The sequence below is a fragment of the Crinia signifera genome, chromosome 2 (assembly GCF_055691185.1).
Source record: "Crinia signifera chromosome 2, ASM5569118v1, whole genome shotgun sequence".
Classification (NCBI taxonomy): domain Eukaryota; kingdom Metazoa; phylum Chordata; class Amphibia; order Anura; family Myobatrachidae; genus Crinia; species Crinia signifera.
Genome location: NC_139218.1, coordinates 262,422,285 through 262,430,160, shown reverse-complemented (window position 1 = coordinate 262,430,160; position 7,876 = coordinate 262,422,285). Strand labels below are relative to the sequence as shown.

Sequence of the window (7,876 nt, the reverse complement as noted above, 5' to 3'; positions counted from 1 at the left end):
AATCCAAAAATCACTCCTTCCCTTTTGAGTCCTGCCATGCACCCAACTGGTATTTTTTGGTCACATGTGAGGCATTGCTGTACTCGGGAGAAATTGGGGCACAGATTTTGGGGTGCTTTTTCTCCTTCATACCTTCTGAAAATGACAAATTTGGAGCCAGAACTGCATTTTTGTGTAAAAAAAATAATTTTTCATTTTCACTGCCCAGTTGTACCACAATTGGTGAAACCCCTGCGGGTTTGAAATGTACACTATACCCCTAGCTGAATTCCCTGAGGGGTGTAGTTTGCAAAATGGGGTCACTTGTGGGGGGGTTCCTAACTTTTAGCATGTTATGGTGCCTAGAAACCTACATGGTGCCTAAAAAATAATCTCATAAAAAGGAGGCTCCAAAATCAAGTAGGTGCTCCTTCTATTATGAAGCCTGTGGTTTGGTCACCGTGCACACTAGGGCCACATATAGGATATTTATGAAAACAAAAGAATTGGGGGAATCAATTTTTAGTCACATTTCTCTAGTAAAATGTACTGTGTTCCTTAGAAAAATGTATTAAAATTGCAAATCTGCAAAAAAAAAGAAATTTTGAAATTTCACCTACACTTTGTTTTAATTCCTGTGAAACACCTAAAGGGTTAACAAACTTCCAAAATGCTGTTTTGAATACTGTGAGGGGTGCAGTTTTTGAAATGGCATCATTTATGGGGGTGTCTCACATACAAGTCCCTCAAAGTCACATCAGAACTGAACTGGTCCCTAAAAAAATCAGTGTTTGAAATTTTCTTGAAAATTTGAGAATTTGCTATTCATATTGTAAGCCTCCTAGTGTCCCAAAAAATTAAAAGGAAGTTGAAATAATGATGTCAACATAAAGTAGACATATGGTCTATGTTAGTTATTCACTATTTTGAGTGGTAAGATTATTTGTCTCACAAGCAGAAAATTTAACATTTTGCAAATCGCTAAATTTTCCATTTTTTCACGATATTTTGGTATTTTTCACAAAAAAACACAGACTGTATCGACGAAAATTTACCACTAACTTGAAGTACAATGTGTCACGAAAAAACAATCTCAAAATCACTGGGATAAGTAAAAGCAAAAAAAAGTTATCCCCACTTAAGTGAGACATGTCAGAATTGAAAAAAAGGGCTCTGTCAGGAAGGCAAAAACAGGCTCTGTCAGGAAGGGGTTAATTGTGTCTTTGTAATAATAAAAAACACATTCAATATGCAGTATACTAAAAATATTCTAATCAAGGGGGCGTGGTTAGGGGGGCCCCAGAGATATCAGTGTACCGGGCCCCAAGATTTCTGTTGCCGGCCCTGGTGTACCTTAAAGGAGTCTCACCTATGAAAGAATCTTCCCTACTGGAATTGCATATGGACTTTTCACTTATCTTGGAATTCAGTTAATTTGTTTATTAGTGCCTGAGTGGGTGGTGATATCTTGTATACAATGGGCTAAACATAAAAGCCTCCGAGTTGCTGGAGGTACTAGATTTTGTGGGAGTCCGCCTGTTTTTTTTTTAAAGCAGAAATCATTTTCAAGGCAATAGCAGGTTGGTTTTGCATTGTAAATGATTGCTGCTTTAAAAAAAAAAAAAAATGTAGTTTTGCACTAATTCCCATCCCTATAGCAAGAAGCTATTACATTTAGCCCATTCCCCATTGTGTTTTATTTGGAGTGACACTTCTGCACCTACTGGCATTTTGGCTGCTTTTGTGCACACTTGTCCATTTGCCAACACGGAATAGCTCACACCTGGATTGACATACACTCGCTGAGCTTGGTTTATGTAAGAACACCCTGTTACAGCCCAGTTCAGTTTCAAATGGAGATTCACATGAAATGTTAACAACTGTGCATCACCCACACTTGGATTTGCTTGGTCACAATTTTTGTACAAAAACAGGCAAGATGTAATCCATAAACAGTGCATGTTCAATTCCGCATCAGGCACATCCATTTTCAACATTTGCTCTTCTCTAGTAACCTGGAATATAGGGCAGAAACTCAAAGTCGTTATATAAGATACTGTAAAACATGATTCTGCTGAGTAAAGGAGCAAGACGGAAAGGTAATAGCAGGATGCCTGAGGCTGAAAATTTGCACATATGAAAGAAGCAGATGAGAAACAGATTTAGCAGTTGTTAACCAGATGAGATGAATTACCAGGGGCATTTAATTCAGGTGAAAAGCAGACTATGCAAGTATCAAAGTAACAAAGCACTGTAAAGGCCCATACAAACTGGGCAACTGTAAGCTGAAAGCTGCTAATACCACTTTTACACCAGAATACCGGGTAGGACCCAGGAAATCGAACACGGGAAATTGCCAGGGCAAGCCCTGCCTCAGACCCCATTTACACTGCAATTCAATCCGGGTTATTTCCGGGTAAGGCCCTTTCACACTGAAAACGGATCAGCCCTGTCTTTCCTTGCTGGTGTCATTAAAAATCGACCTTTGGGCTGTTTGAGATGAGGTCACAAGAAAGGGAAAAGGGAGGGAGTGGGTTCTGCTCCCAGCATTGCAGCAAAGATGACAGACGGAGTAGCTGTGTTGCAGGTTGTGCTGTACTTTTCAGCAATTGAGAGTTTGAAGCAGCTTCTCACCCTGTGCTACTTGCTTCACTCTTGGAGGAGGAGAGCACAATTCTTGGCTGAGAGGTCTAGATCTCGACACCAATATTTGTGCCGAAGGAGAGAGCGTGGTAACGCTGCTGCTGCGCTGCTACATGCGCCCTGTGCGGGTCTCCAGCAGATGACATCATCTGCCAGAGCCGCAGAAGCACCAATAAGCTCTTCGCGCCCCTCTACCCACCAAATAACCCGGATAATGACCATTTACACCACCCTGAGCCCCGGATAAGCCCCGTGTCCGACCCTGAACATTTGCCGGGTCAGATTCCCGGGGAACAGTACCCGTGTTATTTTTTTTCAGCCCATTTACACCATGCCCTGCCCCGGACTGGAGCGGCAATATCCCGGGTCCAACCTCTGGTGTAAAAGGGGTATAAGTTTACTCCAAACATGTCCAGGCTATGGGCCTTATTCTGGTTCACTCCTTCTGGCAAAATCCTTCTTAGATGGCCAAAACCATGTGCACTGCAGGGGAGCAGATGTAAAATGTGCAGAGAGAATTAGATTTGGATGAGTTATTTTGTTTCTGTGCAGGGAAAATACTGACTGCTTTATTTTTACACTGCAATATAGATCTCACTTTAAAGTAAAACCCCACCCAAATCTAATTATCTCTGCACAAGTAACATCTGCCCCACCTGCAGTGCTCATGGTTTTGTCCATTTAAGAAGGAATTTGCCAGAAGGAGTGAACCAAAATAGCCCCCAATGGCCCTCCAGTTGTTGTGAAACTACAAGTCCCATCATGCCTTGCCACTGTTTTGCACGAATGGTGAAACTATTGCAAGGCATGCTGGAATGTATAGTTTCACAACAGCTGGAGGGCCATAGTTTGGACATGCCTGGTTTACTCGTTTGAGCTGCTTTCAGCTCAAAAGCCACCCAGTGTGTATGGGCCAGCAATGAGCAGTGGCATTACTCCAGGGTTGCCTACCTGACCCTCTCCTTCAGGGAGAAAATGCTCTGTTCCTGGCCTTCCCTGGTAATGTATGATTGCCATCACCTGTGGTGAAACACCTTTCTTATCAATTTCCTAGCTCACCACAGGTGATGGCAATCACACATTACCAGGGAAGTCCAGGAACAGGCCATACCTAATGGGTGTGTTGTATTTTAATTAAATAATCATCATATCAATGTACACAGTGGCGTAAGTTCGTCCCAGTTGCCTGGAGGCAAGATGTATATTGGTGCCCCCCCATATACACACACACAATCTTACATAAAATGTATCTTATGAAATATAGATCTATATATCTATATATAGATAAATAGAGAGAGAGAGAGAGAACATATATTTCAGAACTCAATTAATTAATTTGAACTCGCAGTGCAGGGGAGGTGCCCCCTTGGGAGCAGGAGCCCGGCGGCAGATGACTCCATTGCCTCCCAGAGTTCTGCCTCTGAATGTACATAATGTCAATATTAGAATGTTGAAATATTTGTGCTCGTCATGTCAACATTCAACATGTTGACATACTTTTTAAACAAGCTTCCCCGGCCAAAGCATCAACCTGTGGCTGTTCAGCCTGGGACCGGTACCATGAAGGAGTGGGGACCACCCCAATAAAGTGGTTTCCCGCTCCAGGGCTGAAGCCCGGAGCTGTCCCTGATGCCTCTGGTGGTGGGCACTGTGCTGATGGCATAAATGAGTAAAAATAACAATAATAAACATTGGGTTTTGTTGTGGAACTATAAGACCCAGCAAGCTTCCCCCGCAGGCAGGGACTTGGATAACCAATGCCCAGCCTGCGGGGCATTAATGGGCTTGCTGAGTCTTGTAGTTGTACATCAAAACCAATGTCCAAATAAATGACACACACAGAAAAATAAAACTTTAATACATACTACAATAACCCATACATACTTACCTATAGGGTCCACGTGGGACACCCATAAAAACCCATATCGCTCTAATACAGCACTAATTTGCAACAGAAATAACTGGAAAGAGAAGGAGTGCTAGGATGGAGAGTGGTAGAGGTATATAGATGGTGTCATGTCACATTCTTGTCAAAACTCCATAATTCTTTACTACAGAAAATAGAAATTCTGTAAATCAGTGCATATTATAACTCTCATATAACGTTTCCAGATCCTTTTCAGTCTGTAATTGTATAGCATACCTTAGCTGTCACTTTTGTGGGTCTTTCCCATCACAAGGTGGTCATTCTTTATATTTTATTCATAGATCTACATGGGTAATGCATAGAGCACAATGATGTAATTCAGAAAACATTCCTGAATACGCATTAACAATGCAACGTTTCTCTATACAGCCCTAAGGCCTCTTACACAGGTTTATTTGAAGCATCTTACTTGCATTCTAAAAGTCTACTAAACGCACCCTGACATTGGCAGACCAAACATTACGTACTCATAGATACACACTGTCTGGAGCATTCACTTCACTTTGCTCATACTCTATTGATGAATTCAGTGTTCATAAGCATTAATGTGTAGCAGAATACAGTGGAGTCTATGGGAACACTCATAGGGCCTGATTCAAGACCATTCAGAATTGTGCAAATTAGTCCCTGTTCCGATAGGGGGGTCTGCGAATGCGTGAATTTGCGTATCTGCAGATCCCGGCAATGAACGGCCTCAGCGGGTTACATACTGTGGGGAGGGAGGGCAGGGGGTGGAAACTGGGCTCACTCATGGGAACGGGCAGACGTCAAAGAACAGCAGCGCACCCCCTGTCTTTGGCCGACACCAAAGGAAATAAAAGTCAGTTGATACTGACTAATTTACGAAGGCAGGAGAAATCATTCGATGGTCGGCGACCATCGAATGATTTCTCCTGCTACCAGACGTATGCGAGGGGATGTGTTAGCGAACCCATCCCCTAGCATGGTAGCGAGGGGATTCGTTGGCAGAGGGGTGGTTCGGTGGGGCGGTGATTCGCTGCTTACTGAGGGGTGAATTTATGAAGCTTGGAGAAGTGTTATCTATCCCCATAAAGAACGTTATGAGCAAGGTGATAATGGTTCAGCCAATCAGCTCTTACCTGTCAATTTACATATTGTAGCTGATTGGCTGAACCATTATCACCTTGCTCATAACGTTCTTTATGGGGATAGATAACACTTCTCCAAGCTTCATAAATTCACCCCTAAGTCTTACAGAGTCACTCCCATAGTTTACTATGCTGCAGAGAGACCTTGAGATGTCTCTACTTTAAAAAAAAAAAAACAAGGGCAAACTGTATGGCTTGCTCTGCGAGTTTAGCAGTCATTTTTAGCATCTTAGACTACTGTATATTGACGCATAACATCTCAAATGAACATGTGGTCTTTACACGTCTTACCCAGTTAAGTGATATATATGACTTCAGATGCTAGGTATCTGTACGGCTGTGAGTGATCTAAAAGTTTCCTAGCTGCAAACATGTCAGTCCCATAGTGCAGGTGTATATGTTGATGCCTTAGGCAAGAATATCCATACCTTCCCCAATGATCTTATAAGGCCTTTCACCGCAGATGGTTACAATTTAAGGCTAACACTCAGAAGTGGAGCTGTATTGAGTTTCTACCCTGAAACCAACAAACCTCTCTTGAACATTGGGCTTGAATGAAACATATTTGTCCCTTATTTTTCACAGGGCAGAGGAGGGGCTCCTGCAGCCACTGAAGGAAGGAAATCATTATTGCACGTTACAGAAGTAGGTCATGTGCTACAGCTGCTGATAGTTTAAGAGGAAGAAACATGGGACCTCAGACGTGGAACATGACTCCTTGAAAATGTTTGAGATCGACCCAAAAAAAACTTCCTCAGAGGCTATCTGTAATAGTCTCAATGTGTGCTTACGTTTCCTGAAGAGTTTGCACCTTCTTCCCACAGCTAACAAGCCCCTGTAATGGAAGACAGAACAATTTAATGAAGGAGATTTAATAGTTTGTGTTAAAGCTAAATGGTCCATTAGGAGCTGTCATTTTAATAAACAATGAAGATACATCAACTAATGTAGAGCCGTCCAGGATTTTTTCTTTTTTGCTAACTGTAATGTTATGTAGGATGCGCCTGACAGACACCGAAATATTTAAGAGCTCATTAAAGTTTGTGTTTTTACATCCAGACTTTTTTGAAGTGTGCAAACAATAAACAATATATAAAAATGCTAAGACATAAAAGTGTCGGTTATTAAAGTAAGAAATCAGGCAGTTATTCCGGAGAATGAGACAAATGAAGGCTGATCTAATAAATGACAGCTCTCTATTTAGAAACCTCAAGTTCTTTGTTTGCGGCATTAGTAGCTGAGGAGGCCAGTAGCTGACTGCATCACTGCACCATCAAGAAGAATGGACACCTACTACCGTGTTTCCCCGATAATTAGACCTACCCCGATAATAAGCCCTACCCCAGATTTGGAACATTTGTCCAAAATAAGCCCTCCCCCGAAAATAAGGCCTATGAATTTTCCCATAGATTTTATTAAAGTTATTAAAATGTAGCCCTGCTCAGCCCCGCTCAACTCTCCTGTACCTGTACGATAATACCGCGGCTCCCGTTCCCAGGGATGCATTGCGGTAGGCGCGGCGTGACGTCACGCCGCGCGCATCACGCGGCTGCTGAACAGTACAGCCTGTACAGCACACAGCGCCGACAGCACACAGGGGCCATCAATACAGTTCTGGCTGTCTCGGTAAGCAAACAGAGGTTTGGGGCCATCAAGAATGTGGGGGCATGTGGAAAGGTTTGGGGCCATCAAGAATGTGGGGGCATGTGGAAAGGTTTGGGGCCATCAAGAATGTGGGGTCTATTAAAATAAGCCCTCCCCAAAAATAAGACCTATGGTCTTTTTTGAGAGGAAAAAAAAAAATAAGACAGTGTCTTATTATCGGGGAAACACGGTATACAGTGTCATGCAGGCATCTGCTGCCAGCAATAATCACACACAAAGTGATTTGTTAAACTTTCTGATTAGAAACATTGTCATTGTCTATGTTTTCTTAGGGAAATACTTCAGGTCTATTAATCACAAAGGATGTAGCCAGGGCCGGCTCTACCATTAGGCAGCTTTAGGCAGCTGCCTAGGGCGCCAGGATCTGGGGGCACCATCAAGTCTGCCTATCAAAAAAATCAAGGATATCTATGAGAATCCTTGTTGTACTTAATGCAGGTGGCGTCTGTGGAACTTCTAAGACCTCTCCTCCATACTTTCCCTTGAGGCATACTTCTCTACTTAGCTGCCCCCTCTTCCTTGTACTCTGTTGTGGGTGGTAAAGGGGAGGGTT

General features: G+C 42.7%; 1 long non-coding RNA gene across 1 annotated transcript; it reads right to left on the bottom strand.

Moving 5' to 3' along the window:
• Positions 1-1,598: 1,598 nt before the first annotated feature.
• LOC146059034 (uncharacterized) lies at positions 1,599-6,494 on the bottom strand. Its single transcript, XR_014470112.1, has 4 exons — positions 6,450-6,494; positions 4,766-4,832; positions 4,511-4,673; positions 1,599-1,994 (listed from the first exon to the last, which is right to left on the bottom strand). It is a non-coding gene; the product is annotated as an uncharacterized LOC146059034 (long non-coding RNA).
• Between the last annotated feature and the right edge of the window lie 1,382 nt (positions 6,495-7,876).